This window comes from Nannospalax galili, unplaced genomic scaffold, assembly GCF_000622305.1.
Source record: "Nannospalax galili isolate Female #2095 unplaced genomic scaffold, S.galili_v1.0 scaffold270, whole genome shotgun sequence".
Taxonomy (NCBI): domain Eukaryota; kingdom Metazoa; phylum Chordata; class Mammalia; order Rodentia; family Spalacidae; genus Nannospalax; species Nannospalax galili.
The window spans coordinates 2444566-2471708 of NW_008330152.1; the positions used below are offsets into that span (position 1 = coordinate 2444566).

Here is a 27143-nt window from a genome sequence, read left to right on the forward strand (position 1 = left end):
CACCTCAGATTATGAGGGGTTTTGTGTGTGTGTGTGTGTGTGTGTGTGTGTGTGTGTGTGTGTTTAAATAGTGTCTCACTATTTAGCCATAGCTGGCTTGGAACTGGCTTCAAACCAGGCTGGGCTTTGAACTCACAGACACCCGCCTGTGTCTTCCTCCCAAGTGCATAGGCCACCACACCTGGTTCGACCTTGATTTTTTTTAATCCCAGCACTCTGGAGGCAGAAGCAGACAGATCTCTGTGAGAACGAGGCCAGCCTGGTCTACATATTGAATTCCAGGCTAGCTGTGGCTACAGGAAAACCCTGTCTCAAAAACAAAGATTTATTTTTATTATTTTAATTATGTGTGTCTGTGTGGGATATATGCACATGAGTACAGTTACTCAAGGATGTCAGAGGCATGGGATCCCTTGGTGCCGGATTTACAGGCAGTCGTGATCTGCCTGATGTGGGTGCTAGGACCTGAACTCAGGCCCTCTACAAGAGCAGTGTATGCTCTTAATCAATGAGCCATCTCTCTACCACCCCCCATATGTTCTTATTAAAAAGAGCTTTGGAAAGCTGTGAAGACATTAATTGCTGATTGATGGCTTATTTCTTGCAGCTAAGTGGGAAATTCTTTCCTGAAGATCAGAGCCACATATCTCACTCACCTCACCTCCATGGCTGCTGCTCAACATTCGGAGGACTAGTGTCTGAGATAAAGATGGGACATTATAAAGAACATTTCTACAGATGACTCTCCAGAGGAAGACAGCCCTCATTATGGACAACAAATGGAGTTGAAAAACTTTGATGGCTGCAACAGAGCTGGACTGAATTCCACAGTTCTTGATGAAAGAGCTTCTATTTAGGCTCATGATAGTCTATAAGTGCTAATGGGGGAACTGCTTTGATTGTCACATGCAAGGATCTGAAGATTTTATTTCACTATAAGGCTAGAACAGGGCATGAACAGGGCATGGTGGCATACACCTGTAACACCAGCATTAGGGAGGTTAAGACAGAAGGATCACAAGTTCAAGGTCAGCCTGGGCTACATAGTGAATTCCAGGCTATCTGAGCATCTGAGCTACACAGCAAGACCCTTTCACAACACACACACACACACACACACACACACACACACACATATATGTAGAGAGAGAGAGAGGGAGAGAGAGAGAGAGGGAGAGAGAAATATGTGCTATGGCTACTTAGATGACTCTGACTACATTAACAAAAGTATTGTGTTGAGAACAAGAAAAGTGATATTCTTTCTGATGTTGGCTGACTGGCTGTTCTGTCCTGAGCATCACTAATCAAGAAGGAGCCTGAGAGATTAGACAACATTTAGAAAAAGATGGCCAGGCTCTTGCAAGGTCATAGAATCATGTGTTATTAAGAACATTTGCTATAAACTCTCTTAGCATCCTGTAGTTTTTCTGTAAAGAACTTTACACAACCTGTAAAATATAGCACTGTATAATAATGTTTAGGTTGCAAAACCATTTTTAAATGTCTTGAATTTAAAACCTTATTTATTCATTCTTTTTGAGAAAAGATGTCACAGCATAGTCTGGGCTGACCTTGAATTTCGGGACCTCCTGCCTCTGCCTCCCAATTGCAGGGGTGTCTCTCTACACTCAGCTCACTTTTTATTGTAAGATAATTCCAGAGTCAAAGGAAGTTACAAAGGTGATCCAGATAAGACCCATGAACCCTTCACCTTGCTATCCCATGCTTACATTTAATATAGTTAAAGTGCAGTGTGCAAACCAGGAAGTTGACACTGGCATAGCCTCTGTGTCTAATTCTGTCATGTTGTCAAATGTGTGGGTTGGTATAACCGCCCCATGTTTTATTGATCTTTGCAAAGAATCAACTTTTTGTTTGGGCTCTCTCTCTTTTTTTCCTGTGTTTGATCTCACTGATCTCTCTTCTCTTTACTAGTTTCCTCCTTCTTGGGTCATATTTTGCTCTTCTTCTAAGGAAGACGTTCTTAAGATGGGATCTTAAGTCATAGATTGGAGAACTTTTCTCTACCATAAGCATGTAGTTGTCTTAACTTTCTTCCCAGCAATGTACATACCATACATTTTGCTAGCATGTGTTTTAAATTTATCCTTATTCAATTCAATGTACTTTTTAGGTTCACCTGAGATTCCCTCTTTGACCTATAGATTGTTTGGAAGCGTTAGATTTTGTGTCCAAGGGTTTGGAGATATTCCCATTAGCTTTCTGTTATTGATTACATCACAGACAGTGATCATAATATAAAGAATGCCCATTTTGCCGGGCGTGGTGGCACATACCTTTAATCCCAGCACTCGGGAGGCAGAGGCAGGCGGATCTCTATGAGTTCAAGGCCAGCCTGGTCTACATAGTGAGTTCAGGCCAGCTGGGACTACAGGGAGACCCTGGCTCAAAAAGAAAAAAAAAATTGAAAAAAAAAAGAATCCCCATTCTACTGTCCGTTGGACCGTTCTACGTTGAGTTCATTCTGTTAGTTGATGGCGGCGGTATCTTCTTTTGTCCAGCTTTTTATAAATTGTTGAAAGAATGGAGTCTCTGTCTATAGTTGTGGTTTTGTCTGTTTCTCCTTCCAGTCATATAATTTTTCTCTTAGATTTTATTTTATTTTAAATTATGTATACGAGTGTGTTGTGTGTATGTGTACATGAATGCAGGTGCCCACAGAAGCCAGAAGAGAGCATTGAATACTTTGTAGCTGGAGTCACAGAATGTTGTGAGCCACTCTATGTGAGTGTTGGGAACCAAACTCTGGTCCTCTGCAAGAGCAGTACTTGCTCTTAACCACAGAGTCATCTCACCATCCCCAAGTCCTATAATTTTTCTTTTTTGTTTTGTTTGTTTGTTTTGTTGTTGTTAGTGGTGTTTTTTTTTGAGACAAGGTCTCCCTGTTTCCCCATCTGGCCTGGAGCTCACTATGTAGACCAGGCTGGCCTCAATATCCCAGAGATTAGCCTGCTTCTGCCTCTTAAGTGCTGAGATTAAAGAAAGGCCTGTGCCACCACTGTCAGCATTAGTCCTTTCATTTTTGATTCATACATTTTTCTCTATGATTTGGTGCATCCACACATAGAAATTGGTACCTCGTTGGTATAGTAACTAACACTTTATCATTATGTCACAATACTCTGTGTTGCTGGTATTTTCTTTTCTCTGCATCTTCTCTGATACTGTTATGACCACTACTGCTTTCTTTTAATTAATGTTTGAATTATATAGCTTTCCTGTGTTTTCTCTTTTAAACTACTATCTTCTCTGAGGTATGTTTCTTGTAGACAACATATAGTTGGGTCATTACAATTTTTTCAAATTTTTGCCATTTTCATACAATATAATTTGATAGCCTCTCCCCAGTCCACACCTCCCCTGCTGCCCCCACCCAATTTAATGTACTCTATTATATGTAGGTCATTTTAAAAATATTTTATTATTTTTATTTTATGTGTATGAGCGTATTGTTTGCATGTAGGTAGGTACACCCGTATCATGCAATGCCCAAGAATGTCAGAAGAGGATGTAAGATCCCCTGGAACTGCAGTTACATGGTTGTTAGCCACCATGTGGGTGCTGAGACTCTAACCCAGGTCCTTTGCAAGAGCAGTCAGTGCTCTTAACCGCTGAGCCAGCTCTCCAGTGCATGGGTCATTTTTTAAAATGCATTCTGCCAATCTCTGCATTGTAATTGGTATATTAGGCCATTAACCTAAATGTAATTATTTGATATGCAAATTTTTAGGTCTGCATGTTATTTGAGTTTTGTTGTTGTTGTTCATTCTCTGATTTTCATTTCTGTTTCATTTTTTCTGACTTCCAATGGGTTACTGGAGTATTGTAAAGAAATTCTAAAGAATTCCATTTTGATTTGTCAGTAGTATTATTGAGTTTATCTCCTTGCACAGTTTTCTTATTGGTTCCTCTAAATAATGTGTATACCACATATATAATGCATTATATGCATGTAACTGATCACAGTCTTTTTGTATTATCATTTCACCAGTTTCAATATATAAAACCTTATGTCCCAATCAGGGATGGTGGCACAGGTCCATAATCCAAGTACTTTCAAGGTTGAGGCAGGTGGATCATGCGATTAATCAAATGTGGAAAGTCTGTGACATATACTTCTGGATATTTACAAAGCCCATCAGTTTCCTACAGGAATACCGAAATGAAGAACTTTGCTTAATTTTGTGTGATCTAAACTGATTTGACCACAAAATCTCATGACCTCTATTAATATCTCAGATGCAAGTAGAACCCCTATGACCCAAATAGGAATACTGTTCTCAGGTGATTTTGTTGTTTGTTTCTCTCATGTCACATTATAGAAAGTATATCATGCTAGTGTTCAAAGTATTTCTCAAGATAGACATAGTGGCTCATACCTTTAATCCCAGAATTTGAGTGGCAGAGGCAGCTGGATTTCTGGGAGATCAAGGCCAGCCTGGTCTACATAGTAAGTTTCAGGACAGCTGGGGCTACAGGGAGACCCTGTCTCAAAAAAACAAAAAACAAAACAAAACAAAATATTTCTCAAGAAAATGATGAAATCCTTTGACTGTGAGTCTTCATGTTTGGATTCTTGCAGGACAGGCATATGAGCACCAATTTGGCATGCAAGGGGAGAGGCAATCTCAGGAAAGACTGGTTGGAAAATGATACAAGGAACATGAGGAAGATAAAAAGGGTGAGTTATTGAGCATGTCACCGTTATGGGCAAGCCAGGCTCTAGTCCACTGGGGCCCCTAGGAGACACTGTAAAAGGCACTTTGCAGTCATCTACACACACACACACACACACACACACACACACACACACACCCTGAAGGCAGGAAACTGTACTATTTCTCCTAAGCTGATTCCCAGCTTCCTTCTTTGGCACTTCCTGCCTGTGCTGGCCACAGCTTAAGGAATTTGTACACGCTTTGAGCCACAGGCCCTTGCAGTAGAAATCTTGGACTTGTGCTGAAAGAGTGAGTGCCAAGGGGCTATGAATAGACCAATGTCAGTATCTGCCACGTCTCTGAATTTTAAATGTGTTTTTCCTCGTTTCTTCTTGGCTCCAGTGTAATTAAATATACAACCGTACTAGTAAAGTATTTTTGAAGATACTGAAGCGAGCTATTCATTTTTATTTTTATTTTTTTAGACCCAAAAAACCATCCTAGAATGACCAAGTTGGCTGCAGTGAGATGGGCAGGCTGCAATCAGCACCATTGGACTGATGATGCTGGCAGGACAAGCACAGCTCTAGGGGCCATAGATCCAGGTTCTGGGTTGAGAGCCATCAAATGTAGCCTATGACATGTGGTGGCTATGGCAAAGGACAGCTCACTGAGTACACAGGCCAACACTAGAAAGGCCAAAATTGGGACTGTGGGGAGATGGTTCAGTGTGTGAAGTGACTGCTGTGCAAGCATGAGGACTTGAGTTCAGATCCCTAGCACCCACATAAAAAGACAGACATAGTGCTATACGTCTATAACCCAAGTGTTGGGGAATCAGAGGATCCTAGGATCTCACTGGTCAGTCAATCTAGCTGAAACAGTGAGCTCCAGGTTCAGTAAGAGACCCTGTCTCAAAAAATAAGGTGGGGGACTGGAGAGATGGCTCAGCAATTAAGAGCACTAGCTGCCATTTCAGAGGACCTGGGTTCTTTTCCCAGCACCCATATCAGGTGGCTAACAACCACCTGTAATTCCAGTGCCAGGGGATTTGGTGACCTCTGCACTCTGCCAGCATCTGCACACATATGGTACACATAAATTCATGCAGACACACACATAATAATAAAAAATCTTTAAAAATAAGGTAGAAAGTGATTAAGGAAGACACCTGACATCAACCTCTGCTTGATACACATTCACCACACACACACACACACACACACACACACACACACACACACGCACGCATGCACGCACACACACATGCATGCATACATGCATGTGCATTCAAAGAGACAGAGACAGACACAGAGATACAGAGAGAGACAGAGACAGAGACAGACAGAGGTCAAAGCCAGGTAAACAGTACGTCTTTAAAGGTGCTCAACGCACCTCATAGGAGTTCAGATATAGGCAGTGCTTAGACAGCCAAGGGACTGACAGGCAATGAGTAACAGAGTCACCTGTCTCTACTATTTGCAGCTAACCAGTGGGAAGAAGTTTGGGTAAGACTTGAGACTCCAGATTGAACTTGGCAAGACTAAGGCAGGATCTCAAGCCGCAGAGGATGTTAGGAAGATGGGTGATCAAGGCAGTGTCCCAAATAGAAGAAACAAGTCCAAAGACAATAGAAGGTCAAAAGTAGATCCATTGCTAAGAACATGCAGAACTGGCTATGAACTCACAGAACAATGACTTTCAATTAAGGAGAGAAAAAACTCAAGGTCAAGATAAACCAAGCCACAAGAATTCCATTTGAGTCCCAGCATGTGGAATTAGGACTCAAGCTGTTCCAGCCAAGGTCAGAACATGCTCTAAAGCTTAGAGAAGGCTGCACCAGCCTGTTTGCAGCCAACAGCTGGAGAAGAGGGGTTCTTTGGGCCCAGCCACGCACCCATCTCTCCCAATGACATCTCACTGCCCTCCCCACCATGTCTTCTTCACAGCCTTGCACAACCCTGCCCCCTGCCCCTGCCCCAAGCCTTTGGAGCACTTAAGACAGTCACAAGAATCCCATCCAAACCACTAGCCAACAGTTCCTACTTATGACAGCATCCAGAGCTCTCATCATCTGAAATTTGCTGGGAGAGGACTTGCAAGTCATTTGAAAGGCTTCTACTTTTTAACATTTAAGGCCATCTCCCAGTGAACTTCTCTGCTGTTGCTCACTTCCCCTGCTCCCCATTCCCCTTTGGATGACGCTGTCCCTGTCTACTTTGGTCAGTTTCCTGTTAAAATTACTTCCTTTTTCTCTTTCTAGTCTAGTTCCTTATTCGCTTTCCCCCTCTGCTCATGTGTTTGCTCTCTTTTTTCACTAAGTGTGAACTTGGCCTGCTTCCCCCACACCCGATGCCCACAGTCCCACTTACAAGGAGATCTGAGTCTCGTCACTAGTGCTGACCCTATACTTCACCGGCTTTTTATCGCCGAGGCCCTTTCCTTACCCTCATTTCCTTTGCACTTTTGTTTTGATTTTAATCCTTCAGTATCCAGTTTTTCCTGGCTAGTATCCAAAACCAAACTACATATTTTCTGAGCTTTCTCTCTTTTAGCTCTTTCCTTTCTCCCTGGTTTCCTGAAAGTCTGCCTCAGGGACCCATGTCACAGTTTTCTCTAGTCCAGTAACAAGTAGATTATTTACTCTTTTGGATACATGGTGCTTTTCAGCCGATGGAAAACTTTCTTTTTAATTTTTTTCCCCAGAGTTGTCCTCTCAGAAAACTCTTTCTGGAAAACACTGTGTGGAATCAGATGAATCCCCCTGATAAGTTCATTGAAATATTTCTGAGTACTTGTCACAGAATTCCAGCTGTGCAGCATGGTGTATATTCAGAGGGAGACTTCTGACAGCTCTCTGTCACCCACAGCCTCCTCAGGCGGGCTTTGTCTAGGTAAGTCTTTAGACTGCTAGCAGCTCAGCCCAGGAAGCCTGATCAATTGATCGTGGTTGGGGAACCTGTTTGGGGGAGAGTACTTTGCAGTTAACTTTGTTCAAATCTCAAGTCTTTTGACTGTAGGATATGGAGAAGTCACTTGAAATCTCTCGATGTCTCCAACTGCCATAGGACAGGAGTTCCATGAACAAAATATCACTGAATAGCAACCAACTACTTCGGATCGTGGGTTAGCAAACTCCCATGGGGCTTCCCACTCACATACTCGGATGGAGATGTGTGAGGGAAGCCAGGGGCCAACCACAGGGTAGCTTCAGGATGAGTGTTGTTCCTTCTTAGCCTGAGGGGGCAGGGCAAGGTCAAAACCAAGGCCAAGGGCAGGGGGCAGGATTGGGGCTGGTACACCACCCTCCCTCCCAGGCCTATCCCAGGCATCAAGGCCTGTTTCCCCAAACTAGTCAGTGTTCTGGCTATCTGAGAACTGGTATTCACAGGTCTATACAGTCCTTGTTGCTTAAGTTAATAAGGGATCAATGAAGCAGTGACAGAGAGGCAACGGACTGTGGTATCAAGAACATACATTTGGGCTGGATGTGACAGGAACTGACCAGGATGCCGGGTATGGTGGCACGGGAGTATAATTCCAGCACTCAGGAGCAAAGGCAGGAGGATCAAGAGTTCAAGGCCAACCTCGGTTACACAGTGAGACCCTATCCCAATAAACAAGAAACAAAACAACAAACAAAGACTACATGTTTAAGTTTGACATTCGGCTCTGCCATGTGATAGTTCTGTGACTTCCGGCAAGTCTTTGCCTCAGTTTCCTCATTTGTATTTTGGGAACAACGTTAGGAAGACTACACAGGTTAATGCTTTGGAAAACGTCTGCCTGGAACAGGGCCTAGCACGTAGCAAGCATCCTAAAGCCTTTGTTGGAGAAGAACATTATATCAATTTTAATGCTTTTAATGTCATGTAATCTTTCTTAGAAATAATTAGGTAAGCTATAACAAAGAATTGTTTGAAAAGACAGTCTTCCTGTCTCCAGAGCATAAAAGATGTGGTGACAGGGGAATATAGAATGTAAACATCAAAAATAAAATCATTTAGGGAGCCACCAGGCAGACTGTCACAGTGATCCTGCTGGCAAGACTTTGCATCATGAAACAATAGCTCGCTGATGGCTGTGCCGTTTATATAACTGAAAGGAAGGACAGATGAAGGGGAGGGAGGGAGGGAGGAAGGCCAACGGGATGGGAAGAAAGGCAGAGAACAAAGAAAAATCCTTCAGATTGCATGCGTGTGTGTGTGTGTGTGTGTGTGTGTGTGTGCTCTCGCGTGCTCTCTCTCTCTCTCTCTCTCTCTCTCTCTCTCTCTCTCTCTCCCCCCCTCCTTCCCTCCCCCTCCGCCTTCCCCTCTCCCTCTCCCTCTCTCTCTCTCCCTCTCTGCTGGGGAAGGAACTCTGAGCCTCACACATGCTTGGCAATTACTCTACCACTGAGCTACATCCTCAGCCCCAGATTTTAAAAAATTTTAAAGATTCAAAGCCAGTGAAATGTCTCAGTGGGTAAAAGTCCTTGCTGCACAAGTATAACTACCTGAGTTCAATTCCTGGAACTCAAAGTGAAAGGAGAGAACTGACTTACACACACACACACACACACACACACACACACACATACACACACACATACACACACACGCACACCATTAAATATTGAAAACAAGACACAGATTCCAGATATTTAGGGGGAAAAAAATCAGACATGGTGGCATAGATTTGTAATCTAAGCACTTGAGAGGGGTAGAGGCAGGAGGATCAGGAGTTCAAGGTCATTTTCATCCTGGGAGGCTAGTTTGAGCTACATAAGACTTGCCTCAGAGAGCGCGGGGTGGGGGGGGGCACGGGACAGGATGGGGGACACGACACACAGAAACAGATGCGGAGGGAGGGAGGTTGCTTAATACATTCCTATAGAAATTTGGACAGGGTTGCATTTTCCAAGTAGGGCTACATCAGTATATCTATTCAATACCACCTGCTCTTTCAGTGTAGCACTGACATACTCCCAACGTAAACCGGAGTCTCTGTTTCATTCTCTAGAATTTGGGCAGAGGCTCCTAACTCCTCCTGCCCTTGGAGTCCAGTGTAATGACGCTGACCCCTTCCAAGGGTAGGCCATGGCAAGGGTACAGCTTCTCCTGAGATCTCTCCCAGAATATTTGCTCTTGGCCTCAGCCCCGGCTTTGCCTGGCCACATGAGAAGGCCATGCTGACACTGTAGGCGAGCTGACTGGCAGGCAGCCGGTGTCAGCCACCAGTTTCGTGGGTGAGTGAGCCTTCAGTTGGTTCCAGCTCCCGCCCACTGGTCTTTCCAGCTGAGGCTCAGACATTGTGAAGCTGAGGTAAGATGCCTCAGCAGTCCCTGTTTGAACCCCTGACCATCAGAAACTATCAGACATAATAAAACCATTATCGCTTAAAACTGCTGAGCATTTGCTTTATTTGGATATAGGCATAACTCACCCAGGAAATCTATGAGAAAGTAAGAGCATGGGTTCAAGGAGAGAAAGACATTACAATTGTCCCATGGGAAATCTATTTGAATTCTTAAAATCCATACAATAACGTATCGAAATCCTCTCCCCTTTAACACGCAAATTCAGAGTCCCAAATCTTCTCTAATGACCTGCACTTAATCCAAGTTAAATTGGGAGTCTCTGGACAAGTACCACAAGGTGGGATGGGGCCAATCAAGAGCCCTTCCTAGGATTATGAGCCTCATTGGCCTACGTTGCTCCCCAAGTGGAAAACACAACTGACAGCATTCTGAACTTATTTGCAGCTGTGTTGTTGGCTATAAGTGCATATAAGAAATTTAAGAAAACAGCTTAATCCCAGCACCCAGGAGGCAAAGGCAGGTGGATCTCTGTGAGATCGAGGCCAGCTTGATTTACATTGCTAGTTCCAGGTCAGCTGGAGCTACAGGGAGACCATGTCAGGAAGGAAGGAAGGAAGGAAGGAAGGAAGGAAGGAAGGAAGGAAGGAAGGAAGGAAGAGCTGGGGTTACAGGGACACCCTGTCTCCAAAAAAGGAAAGGAAAGGGAAAGGGAAAGGGAAAGGGAAAGGGTAGGAAAGGAAAGGAAAGGAAAGGAAAGGGAAAGGAAAGGAAAGGAGAGGAGGAGGGAAGGAAGGGAGGGAAGGAAGGAAATGAAATATAAGAAAATGGCCAGGTGCATGCCCAGAATCCCAGCACTCAAGAGGATCATGAGATTGAAGCTAGCCTGGGCTACACAGTGAGAGCCTATCTTAAACAAATGAAGTAAGACAACATTTAAAAACTGAAAGAAGATACCAGTGAATCCTCCATTTATTCCTAATTAAATATACAAGTAATTCATATTTCATCTTAGACATACCAAAAACTAAAAATTCAAAATTAGTTTTAAATACAACGGTAATGCTACCATCCAGAGATAGAAATAACCACTCATAATATCTTGGTGTATGCTTTTTATTTACTTAATTTTCAGGTCTTGTTTGTTTTGAGATAGGGTCTCACTATGTAGCTCCAGCTGACCTGGAACTCACTATGTAGACCAGACTGGCTTCAATCACACATTGATCCACCTACCTCTGCTTCCTGAGTGTGGGGATTAAAGGCGTGCATAACCACACCTGGCAATTTTACATTTTTTATTTGTGTGTTAGTGTATGTGTGTGGGTGTGTGTACCATGGTGCACATGTGCAGGTCAGAGGACAACCAGTGGGAGTCAATTCTCTCCTTCTACCATTCAGATTCTAGGGACTGAACTTAAGTGGTCAGGCTCAGTGGCCAGCACCTTTACCCACTGAGCCATCTGGCCACTCTGTTAATTTTATTTTTAATTGACAAATAATATTTGTACATATTAAGGGAGTTTCATGTAATGTTAGGAGGCATGTAAACATTATGGAATAACTGGGGCTGGAGGGGTGGCTCAGAGGATAAGAGCACTTGCTGTTTTTTCCAGAGGACCAGGTTCAACTCCCAGCGCCCACATAGTGGCTCTGGCTCCGTTGTCTGTTTCTGGCCTTTGTGGGCACTACACACATACCAATAAACATATTGACCATCAAAATACTTGTACAAATTAAAATTTTTAAAGATCTTAAAAGACATTAGGGAATAAGCAAATCAGACTCATTAAGATATCCAGGCCTCACACACTACGTCATTACTTTGTGGTAAGAACATCTAAAATTTATTAGCAACTTTGAAATATACATCTTTGTTAATTGGAATCACCAAAATGTGTTTGTCCTGTTCAACTTACTGTTGTACTGGTTTTCAGCTTTCCTCTTCCCTGCCATCCTCACTCTACAGTGTCAGCAACCAGGACTGTATTCCCTGCTTCTATGAGTTTGACTTTTTCAGATTCCTCATGTACATGGGACCATGCAGTCTATCTTGGCGTATTCTTTACAGAAATGTTATATAGATATATATGGGGGTAGCCATGTGGAAACAACCAGTCCTATGTCCTACTTTTCTCATTTAATGATTTTTCTGTACATTTTCCCATGTCAGTAACTGCAACTTTACCTTATTAATCTAATAGTCACAAAGTAACCCAGTGATTCAATGTACCAAAGATAATTTATTCCATTTCCTATTCTTGGGAATTTGAGCAATTTCCCTTCTAGCTTTCTGTGACACAGTCTTGCATTGGACTGACATATCTAATTATCTTTTTAAGATAGATTCCTAGAAGCAGAATCTTTTTGAGACAAGATCTCACTGTGTAGCCCTGGTTGGTCTGGAATTCACTATGTAGACCAGGCTGTCCTAGAACTCACAGAAATCCACCTGCCTCTTCCTCCTGAGTGCTGGGACTAAAGGCATGCACCTATACACCCAGCCCATTTCATAGATCTTTTGACAGTGTTACATTGTTTTTCAAAAAGGTTATGTTCATTTTATATATAACCAGCAGCATTTGCGAGTTCCATTGCCAATACTCAAATTTACTTACTTTCTTATTCAGCTGATATTATAAGCCAAATCCAATCATCTATGTAGTTTGCAACTGTATTGTTGAATGTTTTTATTTTCAACTTCTGGATGGAGAGAGCACTTGAAGTTGTTTGAGACTTGCCCGTTCATGTTCTTTGCCTTTAAAAAAAATTTTATTATTTTTATTTTATGAGTGTATTGCCTGCATTGTATGTGAGTGCACCCGTGTCGTGCAATGCCGCGGAGGTCAGAAGAGGGCTTCGGATTCCCCTGGAACTGGAGTTGAGGACAGTTAGTAACTGCCATATGGGTGCTTGGAATCGAACCCAGGTCCTCTGCAAGAGCAGTCAGTGCTCTTAACTGCTGAGCCATCTCTCAAGCCCCAGTTCTTTGCCTTTTAAAATTAATGCATCCATACTTCTAAATTGATTTGCATCAACTATTTAGTTTGTTGTTGTTGTTGTTGTTGTTGTTTTGTCTTTTTGAGACAGGGTTTCCCTGTAGCCCCACTGGCCTGGAACTCACTTTGTAGACCAGATTGGCCTCGAACTCCCAGAGATTCACCTGCCTCTGCTTCCCAAGTGTTAGGATTAAAGGCATGCAACACCACGCCCAGCAATACATAGTTTTTTGTTTTTTGTTTTTTGTTTTTAACCTTAAAAGTATTGCAGGTAAATTGAACGTGATGGCACATGTCTTTAATCCCAGCACTCCGGAGGCAGAGGCAGGCAGATCTCTGTGAGTTCAAAGCCAGCCAAGTCTACATAGTTCCAGGACAGCTGGGGTTACAAGGGAGACCCTGTCTCAAGAAGACCAAAAAAAAAAAAAAATTTCAGGTAAGCCAGGTGTGGTGGCACATGCCTTTAATCCCAGCATTTGGGAGGCAGAGACAGGTGGATCTCTGTGAGATCAAGACCAACTTGGTCTACATAGTGAGTTCCAAGCCAGTTATAGCTACAGGGAGACTCAGTCTTTAAAAAAAAAAAAAAAGCGAAAGTATTCCAGGGCTGGGGATTCCAGTTGGTATTTCAGTTGGTAGAGTACTTGCCTAGCATGTATGAGCCAGGTTCCATTCCCAGAATTGTATAAAACCAGATGTGGTGGCACATGTCTGTAAGTCCAGCACTTGGGAGGTAGAGGTAGGATGATCAGGCGTTCAAGACTGTCCTCGGCTTCATAGCGAGTTCAAGGCCAGCCTGGGCTACATGAAATGCTGTCTCAAAAAAATGTATTCTAAAGGTTTTGGTTTTCTTTAAGTGAAGGGCCATTTGTGTGGTCTATGCAAGCGGAATGGAAGGAAGAGGATGAAGGGGAAGTAGCATGGAAAGGAGGAGAGTGCACAGTGAAGTTGAAAAAAACAATGGGAAAAACCACTCTGTGATAAATCATAAATATATGTACAATTTGGGAAGAAAATGAGGATCAGACCACCAAAAACCGTATTCCATATCTGGGCTGCTGGTTACAGCTGAAGGCTTTACACAGTGATCTGTTAAGATCTAAGCCTTGGGTACAAGGGGAAAGATCAGTTAGATTTGGGAATTAAGAAAGGACTGATGATATCAGTGGTCTGTTGATACAATACTGCTGTATATCAATCACAAAACCACAGTAATAAACAATAACATTTATTGCTCACATGCCTGGGGTCAACTGGAGGCCAGCTAATCAAACCTGTTCAACTTGGTGAAGGTCATTTACCTGTCTGAAACTGGTTGCCCTTTGGTTGAGCTTGTTCTGGACACTTCTGTTTGTTTGGCTTTGGGGTTTTGTTTTTGGTTTTGTATTTTGGTTTTTTTGAGACAGGGTCTCCCTGCAGCCTCAGCTAGCCTGGAACTTGCTATGTAGACCAGACTGGCCTCGAACTTAGAGTTGGTTTTGGTTTTTTGGAGATAGGGTCTCCTGGTAGCCTCAGCTGCCCTGGAACTCTCTCTTTAGACCAGACTGATCTCAGTCTCAGAGAGGTCTACCTGCCTCTGCTTCCTGAGTGCTGGGATTAAAGGTATGAGCCACTGCTCCCAGCCTCTGGACAGTCTTTAAGGATGTTTGTAAAGTCACCAGGCTTGGAAGATGGTAATATTGTTTCTGTCCAGAATAAAAGGCAAGCAGGCACATCACTTGGGTGATTTTTTTTCTTGGCAGTCCACCCTGTGCACAGGTACCCACTTGAGCCCATCTATGTCACTCTCATCAGATCTGGGGACAAAGGGCACTGATGCAAATATACTCAGGCCCATGCTGCTTGCTCTGCCATGCCAATAAAATCCTTTGCCTTTGACCCAAGTGACTTGTCTTCTGCCAGCAAGTGTGGAACTGGGCCAAGCAAACTTCTTAGCTTGCAAGGAGGGTCACATTTCAGACCCTCTGCAGTTCTTCACGCCATTGGATCCACAAGGACCTTTCACAGCTGTGTTCCCAATGCCAGACACAGGGTTCAATTCCAGATACAGGGTTCAATATAAAATTGCTATTTCTGAGATTGTTAGCAAATGAATAAATTAATCATTATTAATGGGTTTGAAAATACCTTTTGACTTAACATGTCTACCAATTCTTGACATTATTTCTCTAAATAAACTTTCTTCCACCTCTCTAGAACTTGTTAATGTGACAATATTGGGGACCTGGTTATGTTCCTTTTTTTTGAGACAGGACCTCATATTTAACCCAAGCCTTGAACTCATGATCCTCCTACCTCAGCCTCCTAAATACTGAGATTACAAATCTGTGCCATGATATATGGCTTTACTGAACTTTTAAAAACTTTAACCATTTTAAATTATGTGTATGTATGTGTATATGTCTGGGGTGTTTGTTTTTGGTCTTTTTGAGACAGGGTCTCCCTGTAGCCCCAGCTGGCTTGGAACTCACTATGTAGACCAGGCTGGCCACGATCTCACAGAGATCCACCTGCCTCTGCCTCCCAAGTGCTGGAATCAAAGGTGTGCGCCACCACGCCCAGCTGTTTGTTTCTTGAGACAGGCTCTACCTATAGGCCCCAGCTGGCCTGGAACTCACTATGTAGACCAGGTTAGCCTTGATCTCACAGAGATCCCGCCTGTCTGTGTCTGAGTCCTGGGATTAAAAGCATGCATCACAATGCCTGGTGTCTGTATATGTGTATGTGGACATGAGTGCAGGTGCTGGCCGAGGCCAAAGGTGTCAGATCAACCTGAAGCTGGAGTTGCAAGCAGTTAAGCTGCCGGATGTGGATGCTGGAACCAAACTTGGGCCATCTGTAAGAGCAGTTAGTGCTCCTAACCCATAAGCCATCTCTCCGGCTCCTGTACTGCACTCTTTGAAGGATTCTAAGATGGTATATATTGACTTTTACAGGTAGTATTCCCAATTCTCTCAAACTTTTAAAATACGGGTTTTCTTTTCTTGTGTATAGGTATGGGTATGTGTGTGAGGGTTGCATGTACACATATGTGTGCATGCATATAGAGGGTCAGAGGTCAACCTTGGCTGTTATTCCTCAGGAGCCATCCACCTTGTTTTTCTGAGACAGTGTCTCTCATTGGTCTGCATACCATCGGGCTAGGCTAGCTGGTCATCCAGCACAGAGATCTGCCTGTCTCTGCCTCCCCAGTGCTGAGATTACAATTGTGTTTCACCACACCTGGGTTTTTTGTTTTTTTTTTTCTTATGTAGGTTCTGGGGATCGAACTCAGGTCCTCATGTTTGTATGGCAAACACTTTACCAACTGAGCTATCTCCCCACCTTGGGCCTTGGAGACCAGGCTGGTCTCCATTTCACAGAGATCCACCTGCCTCTGCCCCGCCAAGTGCTGGGATTAAAGGGGTGGGACACCACAACTGGGGGAGGAGGCTTTGATTTCTTTTTTTTTACCTTAATAATTTTTTTTGGTCTTTTTTGAGACAGGGTCTCACTGTAACCCCAGCTGGCCTGGAACTCACTATGTAGACCAAGCTGGCCTCGATCTCACAGAGATCTGCCTGCCTCTGCACCCCTCCCCCAGTGCTGGGATTAAAGGCATGCGCCACCATGCCCGGCTTTACATTAATAATTTAAAAAATATTTTTGATGAATTTTTGTGCATTTCATATAAGGATCTTAATCAAACTTAGACCTCCTCCCCCATCTGTGCCTCCCATACTGCCCCCCACTGGATTTCATGCATTCTGTCATATATGTTAAGTCCTACCCAGATGTCCTTCAGTGCAAGTTCATCCACTGGAGTAGACTTATCTACTGGAGTCAGCTTATCTAGAGTCACTCCCTTAAAGAAGATCTACTCTCCTTTATCCAGCAGTAATCAGTTAGTTGCCAATAGTTCCTCAGTTAGACTTGGGGCCTGCTATCCATTTCCCTTGTTCTATGCTTGTCTGGTCGAGTCAGGATGGGTCTTGTGCATCACTGTGCTGTCATCATTGTTGCAAGTTCATATGAGCAAGTTCGCAGTGGCCTGAAAGCCTCTGTTTCCTTATGTTTGTGCACCAGCGCTGGCTCTTACAATGAGAGCTAGTCTTCAGGGAGAAGGCTTCCAGGTCGGTTTCAGCTCCATTGCTCCAAGTCCGTGTCTGAGTATGTCCTGTCTTCAGTAGTAGGGTTTTACCTTCAAGTTCTGGGAGATAATCAAGGGCTGTAGCAGTAGCCCGTGTTATTTTGGGAGTCTCTTGGACTACCCTGACCAACTACTCAAAGGGAGGTTTCTCCTGTCTGGCACTGTTTCTTGTTATATAGACTTCAGGTATACACATGCACTCATGTTCGAATACTGTATGTGTATTTTTTTGGGGGGTGGGGTTAGTTGATACATTTCCCTCTGGCTCTTTATGCCACCTAAGCTTTATTTATTGCTCTCCTCTCTCTCCCGGTCTAACCTCCCCTCCCCCTCCCCCTCCTCAGTTTAAGTACACCCATTTCCCCCATATTCTCCTTGATAATACCTGTCTTCTGTTATCCCCCCTCTCTTGAGTTCCTTCTTCCCCTTTACCCCCATGGTTCTTTGTATGTCCTTCTCTCCTCCCTTTCCAGTTGAATACCTCCATTTCACCATTTCCCCCTTGGTAACATCTATTTCCAATTATTCCCCTCTCTCGAGTTCTTTCTTTTCCCTTCATCTCCGTGCTTCTTTTCCATTTTCCTGGCTCCTGCTGTTATATCAGAATATATACTCACAAATAAAGAATTGATGCTAAGATCCACAAACAAGGGAGAACATGTGTCACTTGCTTTTCTGAGTCTGTGTTACTTCACTTAGTATAACAGTTTCTAGTTCCATCCATTCATCTGAAAATTTCATAATTTCATCTTTTCTACCACTGAGTCAAACTCCATTGTGTAAATGCACCACATTTTCATTACCCATTATCCAGTTGAGGGACATTTAAATTGTTTCCATTTCTTAGCTATTGTGAAAAGAGCAGCAACAAATATGGATGTATAGGTATCTCTACAGTAAGATGAGTCCTTTGGGTATATGCCAAGGAGTGGTATAACAGGATAATTTGGTAGATTCATTTTTAGTTTTTAAGAGTTCTCCACACTGCTTTCCATAGTGGCTGCACACACTGCATTCCCACCAGCAGTGAATGAGCATTCCCCTTTCTCCACATCTTTGCCAGTCTTTGGTGTCTTTTGTTCTTTTGATCTTAGCAAGTCTAACTGGGGTAAGATGAAATCTTAAAGTGATTTTGATTTGCATTTCTCTAATTGCAATGGATGCTGAGCACTTTTTTAAAAAAGTACATTTCATACAATGGTTCTTAACCAAATTTAGACGCCCCCCTCCCCTATCCATGCCTCCCCATCCCCCCACCAGACCTCATGTATTCTGCCATGCATGTCAAGTCCTATTCAATCAAGCATTTGTACCCAGCTGTCCTTAGGTGCAAATTCATCCACTAAGTTCTTTGGTGCAAAATCATCTACTGGAGTCTAGTAAGGTGTTTCTTAGCCATTTTTTATTTATTCGAGAACGCTCTGTTCAGGTTCTTAGCCCATCTCTTTATTGGGTTGTTTATTTTCTTGTTTCTTTGTTTTTTTGACTTCTTTGTATACTTTGGATATTAATCTGTTGGATATGTAGCAGGTGAAGATTTTCTTCCACTCAGTGGGTTTCCTCTTCACTTCCCTGGTTGTTTCTTTTGCTGTACAGAAGCTTTTTTGTTTAATAAGGTTCCACTTGCTGATGTTGACCTTAATGCCTGAGCAACTGATGTCTAATTTAGAAAGTATTTTCCCACGCCTATATCTTGAAGGGTACTGCCTATGTTTTCTTCTAGTAGTAAAAGAGGTTCATGTTTCATAGTAGGACTTTGATCCATTTGGAGTTGACTTTTGTGCAAAGTGAAAAATAAGGGTCCAGTTTCATTCTTTTACAGGTAGAGATCCAGCACCATTTGTTAAAGATGCTGTCTTGCTCAACTGTGTGTTCTTGGCACCTTTGTCAAATATCAGGTGGCTGAAACTGCATGCACTCATGTTTGAGTCTTCTATTCTGTCCCATTGATCTATATGTCTGTTTATGTTCCAGTACCATGCTGTTTTTATGACTATAGCTCTGCAATATAGTTTGAGATCTGGTATGATGAAACCCCCAGCATTGTCATTTTGCCCAAGACTGCTTTGGCTAGCCACAGTCTTTTGTGATTTCATATGAATTTTAGGGTATTTTTTTCTAGCTCTGTAAAGAATGCCATTTGGACTTTGATTGGCATTGCATTGACTCTATAGATTACTTTTGGTAGGATCGTCATTTTCATAATATTGGTTCTACCAATCCATGAGCATGGTAGGTCCATTCATCTCCTGGTGTTCTCATCTATCTCTTTCTTTAAAGACTTAAAATTTTCATTGTAGAGATCTTTAATGTTTTTGGTTAGGTTTATTCCTAGATATTTTATTTTTGAGGCTATTTGAATGGGAGGGTTTCCATGAATGCTTTTCTTGATTGTTTGTTATCGATATATAGAAAGGTTACTGATTTTTTGTTTGTTTGTTTTTTGAGGCAGGGTCTCCCTGTAGCCCCAGCTGTCCTGGAACTTGCTATGTAGACCAGGCTGGCCTTGAACTCACAGAGATCCACCTGCCTCTGCCTCCCAAGTGCTGGGATTAAGGGCGTGCACCACCATGCCTGGCCTAGGTTACTGATTTTTGTAAGTTGATTTTGTAACCTGCCACTTTACTGAAAGTATTGATAATTTCTAGTAGTTTTCTGGTGGAATTTTTAGGATGTCTTATGTATAATCTATCATCTGCAAATAGTGATAATTTGACCTCTTCTTTTCCAATTAGTACTCCTTTAATTTCCTTCTCTTGTCTTATTGCTCTAGCAGGAGTTTCAAGCACTATATTGAAAAAGAGTGGAGACAGTGGACAGCCTTGTCTGGTTCCTGATTTTACTGGGAATGCTTCCAGTTTTCCTCTATTTAGGATGATGTTGGCTGTGGGTTTGTTGTATATAGCTTTAATTATGTTGAGGTATGTTCCCTCCAGTCCAATTCTCTCTAAGACTTTAACATGAATGTATGTTGGATTTTGTCAAATACCTTTTCTGTGTCTATTGAGATGACCATGTGGTTTTTGTCTTTAAGTTCATTTATATGATTTAGTCCATTTATTACCATCCCTGCATCTCTGGAATAAAGTCAACTTGATCATGGCGGATGATCTTTTTGATGTGCATCTGCATGTGGTTTGCAAGTATTTTGTTCAGATTCTTTGCATCTATGTTCATTAAGGATATGGGTCTATAGTTTTCTTCTCTGGTTGTGTCTTTACTTGGTTTTGGTATTAGAGTGATACTGGCTTCATAGAAAGAGTTTGGGAGTTCTCCCTCTGTTTCTATCTTTTTGAATAATTTCATAAGAAGTATTGGTTGTAAATCTTTGTCTGGTAGGATTCCGCTGTGAATCCATCTGGGCCTGGGCTTTTTATGGTTGAAAGGTTTTCTATTTTTTCAATTTCCTTATTTGTTATGGGTCTGTTTAAGCCATTGAGCTCTTTTAGTTTAACTTTGGTGGTTTTCATGAATTTCCATTTAGAAATTCATCTATTTCTTTTAGATTTTCAAAGTTAATAGAGTATAGGTTTTTAAAAGGATTCCCTTATGTTCTGGATTTTTTTGGTGTCTGTTGTGATGTTTCCCCTTTCATCTCTGATTTTGTTAATTTGAATTTTCTCTTTCTGACTTTTGGTTAATTGGGCTAAGGGTCTGTCTATCTTGTTTAACTTTTCAAAGAACCAGCTCTTGGAGTCATTATTTGTATTTTTTTTTTTGTCTTTTTGAGACAGGGTCTCCCTTGTAGCTCCAACTGTTCTGGAACTCACTATGTAGACCAGGCTGGCCTCGAACTCACAAAGATCTGCCTGCCTCTGCCTCCTGCCTCTGCCTCCCAAGGGCTGGGATTAAAGGCGTGCAATGCCACACACCCCCAGCAATTATTTGTATTTTTTAATTTGTTTATTTGTTATTTCTTCTTGTTTACTAGGTTTGGTTTTTTTTCCTTGCCTTTCCAGAGTCTTGAGTTGTACTGTTAAGTCATTTATATGTGTTCTTTCTGATATTTTACTGTAGGCACTTAGAGCTATAAACTGCTCTCCTAGGACTGATTTTCATGTGTCACAGTGGTTGTGTTGTGTTAGCGTTTTCATTTAGAGAAACTGGCATGGACTGCTGAATAGAAAGTGTATTCTTTGGTACTTGGGTAGAATACTCGGTAGATGTGTGTCAGGTCCATTTGATGTATGGTATTGTTTAATTCAGATATCTCGCTGTTTATTCTTTGTCCAGTTGACCTGTCTAATGGAGACAGCAGGGTATTAAAGTCCCCTACTATTAGTGAGTTGGGATTAATCTCTGTCTTAAAGTCCTATAGTACTATTTTAATGAAGTTGGGTGCACCAGAGTTTGGTCCATATATGTTCATCATTATAATATCTTCTTGGTCAATTGTTCCTTTGATTAGAATGAAGTGACCCTCTTTATCTCTTCTGATTAGCTTTAATTTGAAGTCTGTCTGTGTCAGATATTAGAATTGCAACACCTGCTTGCTTCTTGGTGCCATTTGCTTGAAGTATAGTTTGCCCTCCTTCCACTCTCAGGTAGTGCCTGTCCTTGAAGGTAAGATGGGTTTCTTTTTTTGTTTTGTTTTGTTTTCTTTTTGTCTTTGTTTTTGAGGCAGGGTCTCCTGTAGCCCCAGCTGGCCTGGAACTTTCTATGTAGACCAGGCTGGCTGTGAACTCACAGAGATTCACCTGCCTCTGCCTCCTGAGTGCTGGGACTAAAGGCATGCACCACTATGCCCAGCCTGAGATGGGTTTCTTAATGACAACCAAAAAAATGGATTTTGTTTCTTAGTCCATTCCACTAGCCTGTATTTTTTGATGAAGGAGTCGAGGCTATTGATATTTAGAGTTATTATTGAAAGATGTGTATTGGTTACTGTCATTTTAATTAGTTAGTGGTCTTGGTTCTATTTTGTGTTTCTGTAATTATACCTTCCTTTGTTTTCTTCTGTAATCTCTTAGGTATAGTCATTCCTACCTTTGGTCCTTTGCATTGCTTTGAGTTTTCTCTGCAGAACTTGTTTTGTGGACATGAATTCTTTCAACTTATTCATGTCATGGAAATTTTTCCATTCCCCTTCAACTACAATAGATAGTTTTTGTTTGTTTGTTTTTGATCTTTATGAGGCAGGGTCTCCCTGTAGCCCCAGCTGGTCTGGAACTCACTATGTAGACCAGGCTGGCCTTGAACTCACAGAGATCCTCCTGCCTCTGCCTCCTGAGTGGTGGGATTAAAGGTGTGCACCACCACACCTGGCTTATGATAGTTTCGCTGCATAAAGTATTCTGGGTTGGCATCTATAGTCATTTGGAACTGGGAATACTTTGTTTCAGGCTCTTCTAGCTTCCATAGTTTGCACTGAAAAATCAGCTCTAATTATGATGGTTTCTCCTTTATACATAACTTGTAGTTATGTATAAAAACTTCTAGCACATTGGTGTAGTGGCTCTCATCTCAGCAGACTGCCAGAGAGTGCTGAGTTCTGGCCTCTCTCTGGCATAGGGGCTGAGAACACAGGGAACTGCCTGAGAGCACCCTGATCCTGCCTCCACGTGGTGAAGGAAGCCTAAGTGTACCTGACTGGAACCTGAATTGGGCTTCTGTGGGTACTCCTGAATAGCTGATCTGAAGTCATCAGCTCACTCCAAATTAAACCTGAGAGAACATGAACCCTGTACCAACCAGCTTTACATACCAATGAAGAAAGGATCTAGGCACCCCAATAATAGAAACAGAAGCATGCTTCAACCTAATTCTCATATCAGCATTATAAAAAACAAAAGAAATTCACATGCCAAAATCACAATGAAAGAACAATAAAATGGAAAACCAAAACATTATGTCCCTACCAAACTCCACAATCCTGTACAAGAGTTCTACTAGGAGAACACCCTAGAGATAACCCAGGACACTGAATTTAAAAGAACAATCATAAACGATCAAGGAATTCAATGAATTTAAAGAACACACAAACAAACAAATCAAAGAGTTAAAAGAAGATAGGGATAAACTTCTGAATGAATTCACAAAAGAGATAGAAACATTGAAGAAAACTCAGGCAGAAATGAAGAAGGAAGTGCAAAACTCAATAAGCCAATTGAAACAACAGGGGAAAGCCTAACCACTACAATGAATGAAATGGAAAACAGGAGGATAAAGTTGAAGAATTGGACCACTCAAGCAAAGAGTATGGAAAATTTAAAAGAACACAGAAATGGAACATGCAAGAGATGTGGGACACCATGAAAAAACCAAATCTACAGATCATAGGAATAGAGGAAGGAGAAGAATTTCAGGTTAGTGATGTTGACCAGATCTTAAACAGGATTGCAGAAGAGAATTTCCTGAAATTAAGGAAAGATATCCCCATACAAATACAGGAGACACATATGAGGGAGAACATATGTCGATTTTTTTTCTGAGTCTATGTTACTTCACTTAACTGGATCTGATTCTTTATCTTCCAGTCCAGGTTTGTTTTCTTGCTCTCTGCTGATCTGGGATTCCCCCCCCCCCGCCCCATCAAAATTACAGCTGACTTACCAACGCAAACTATGAAACCCAGAAGAACCTGGACCAAGGTATTTCTAGTTCTAAATGACAATAGAGGCCTGCCCAGAATACTTTACCCAGAAAAAGTGTCTATTAAGTTGAGGGGGAAAGAAAAATCTTCCATGACATGAATAGCTTGAAAGAATACATGTCCACAAAACCAGCCCTTCAAAGAATACTTGAAGCAATACAGAGAGCAGAGAGAAAAACAGCTATACCCCAGGGCAATGAAAGAAAACAAATAAAGGTATAAATGAGGAAACACAAAATTAGACAAAGAACATAAACAGCAATCAAAATGTTGGCAACCAATACACATCTTTCAATAATAACCTTAAATATCAATGGACTGAACTCCCCAGTCAAAAGATACAGGCTAAGTCAATGGATTAAGAAGCAGAATCCCACTCAGGAGGCAGAGGCAGGCAGATCTCTGTGAATTCAAGGCCAGCTTGGTCTACATAGTGAGTTCCAGGATAGCTGGGGCTACAGGGAGACCAAAAAGAACAAAAAAATAAAGAAACAAAATCTATCTCTTTGCAAGAAATCCATCTCACCTTCAAGGACAGGCACTACCTTAAGGTAAAAGGATGGAAAAGAATATTCCAAGAAAATGGCACTAAGAAACAAGCAGGGGTTGCAATTCTAATATCTGACAAAATATACTTCAAAGTAAAACTAATCAGAAGAGATAAGGAGGGTCACTTCATTCTGATCAAAGGAACAGTTACCAAGAAGATATCACAATCCTTAACATATATGCACCAAACTCTGGTACATCCAAATTAATAAAAACAACACTACAGAACTTTAAGACACAGATTAACCCCAACTCAGTAATAGTAGGGGACCCCACTGTCTCGATTAGACAGGTCAACTAGACAAAGAATAAACAGAGAGACATCTGAATTTAATGATACCATACCTCAAATGGACCTAACAAAGACATCTTTCGACTATTCTACCCACCCAAGCACCAAAGAATACATTTTCTACTCAGCACCCCATGAAACTTTTTCAAAAGTTGACCACATACTGGGCCACAAAACAAACTTCAGCAAATACAAAAAAATTGAAATGATTCTGTGCATTCTATCAGACCACAATGAAATAAAGCTCAAAATCTCACTGGATAAAGTCCTAGTCACTACACAAACTTGTGGTGATTGAACAACACACTCCTAAACAATGAGTGGGTCAAAGGAGAAATTAAGAAAGAAATAAAAGAATTCCTGGAATTCAACCAAAAGGACAGTACAACACAACACAACACAACCTCTGGGACAATTTAAAAGTAGTCCTAAGAAGGAAAAATTAGAAAGAGTCAAATAAATTGACCTAATCCTGCAACTCAAGATGCTGGAAAGGCAAAAGAAATGAAACCTAAACCCAGCAAAAGACAAGAAATAACAAAAATCAGAGCAGAAATTAATGAAATAGAAATGAAAACAATACAAAGAATCAATGAATCTAAGAGCTGGTTCCTTGAAAACCTAAACAAGATACACACCCTTAGCCCAGTTAACCAAAAGATAGAAAAAACAAATCCAAATCAATAAAATCAGAGATGAAAGGGGAAACATCACAACAGACACCCAAAAGATCCAAACCATTATAAGGCAATATTTAAAAAAAAACCTATACACTACTGAATTTGAAAGTCTAAAAGAATTTGATGGCTATGTAAAAGCATGGGAACCACCAAAGTTAAACCAAGAAGAGATCAACAGTTTAAACAGACCTACACACATAAGGAAATAGCAACAGTAATGTAAAGCCTACCAACTGAAAAAAGCTCAGGCACAGATAATTTACAGGAGAATTCTACCAGCCATTTAAAGAAGACCTCCAACCAATACTACTTAAATTATTCAAAATGATAGAAACAGAAGGAGAACTCCCAAATTCCTTCTATGAAGCCAGCATCACTCTAATACCCCAAAAGGGTAAAGACACAACCAAAAAAGAAAACTACAGACCCATATCCTTAAAGAACATAGATGCAAAAATTCTCAACAAAATACTTGCAAACCACATACAAACACACATCAGAAAGCTCATTCACCATGATCACCTAGGCTTTATCCCAGAGATGCAGGGATGGTTCAATATTTGCAAGTCAATAAACCTTATTAATCATACAAATGGGGGGCTGGAGAGATGGCTCAGCAGTTAAGAGCACTGACTATTTTTGCAGAGGACATGGGTTCAATTCCCAGCACCCACATGGCAGCTACGAACCGTCCTTGACTCCAGTTCCAGGGGAATCCGAAGCCCTCTTCTGACCTCTGAGGCATTGCAGAACACAGGTACACTCACATACATGCAGGAATACACTCATACACATAAAAAAGCAAAAATAATAAAATATTTTTAAAATCATACAAATGGACTCAGAGACAAAAACCACATCATAATCTCAAGAGACGCAGAAAAGGCTTTTGACAAAATTCAGCATACATTTATGTTCAAAGTCCTAGAGGGAATTGGACTGGAGGAAACATACCTCAACATAATTAAAGCTATATACAACAAACCCACAGCCAATATCATTCTAAATGGAGAAAAACTGGAAGCATTCCCATTAAAATTAGGAACCAGACAAGGATATCCACTATCTCCACTCCTTTTCAACATAGTGCTTGAAACTCTGGGTAGAGCAATAAGACAGGAGAAAGAAATTAAGGGGGTACTAATTGGAAAAGAAGAGGTCAAACTATCACCTTTTGCAGATAATATGGTACTATACCTAAGAGATCCCAAAAGTTCCACCAGAAAACTCCTCGAACTGATCAACATTTTCAGTATAGTGGCAGGTTATAAAATAAATCTATAAAAATCAATAGCCTTTCTATATACTAATAATAAGCAATTGGAGAAAGAATACAGGGAAATGCTCCCTTTAACAATTGCTGCAAAATAAATAAATAAAATATCTTGGAATAAATCTGACCAAAGACAACAAAGATCTCTACAATGAAAAATTTAGATCGTTAAATAAGAGATTGAGGAAGACACCAGGAGATGGAAGGACCTCCCATACTCATGGGTTGGAAGAATTAACGTTTTGAAAATGACCATCCTACCAAAAACAATGCAATCCCAATCAAAATCCCCATGACATAGCTCACAGAATTAGAAAAAAAAATCCTTAAATTCATGTGGAAGCACAGAAGATTCCAGATAGCCAAAGCAACCCTGAGCACAAAGAACAGTGCTGGTGGGATTACAATACCAGATCTCAAAGTATACTACAGAGCTATAGTCATAGAAACAGCATGGTACTGGCACACAAAAAAGACAAAAACATAGATCAATGGAACATCATTGAAGGCCCAAACCAGAGTACACCTGAATACACGCAGTTTCATCCATCTGATATTTGACAAAGATGCCAAGAACACACAATGGAGGAAAGATGGCATTTTAAATAAATGGTGCTGGCAAAACTGGATCTCCACCTGTAGAAGAATGAAACT

At 41.5% G+C, this 27143-nt stretch overlaps 1 long non-coding RNA gene across 1 annotated transcript in view; it reads left to right on the forward strand.

The window, feature by feature from the left end:
- The first annotated feature begins 4527 nt into the window (after nt 1-4527).
- LOC115072032 overlaps nt 4528-27143 on the forward strand; it is a 25337-nt gene continuing 2721 nt past the window's right edge. Inside the window, exons 1-2 of the long non-coding RNA XR_003851087.1 lie at nt 4528-4702; nt 7386-7573. This is a non-coding gene — a long non-coding RNA (uncharacterized LOC115072032). The remainder of the gene's footprint in view (nt 4703-7385; nt 7574-27143) is intronic.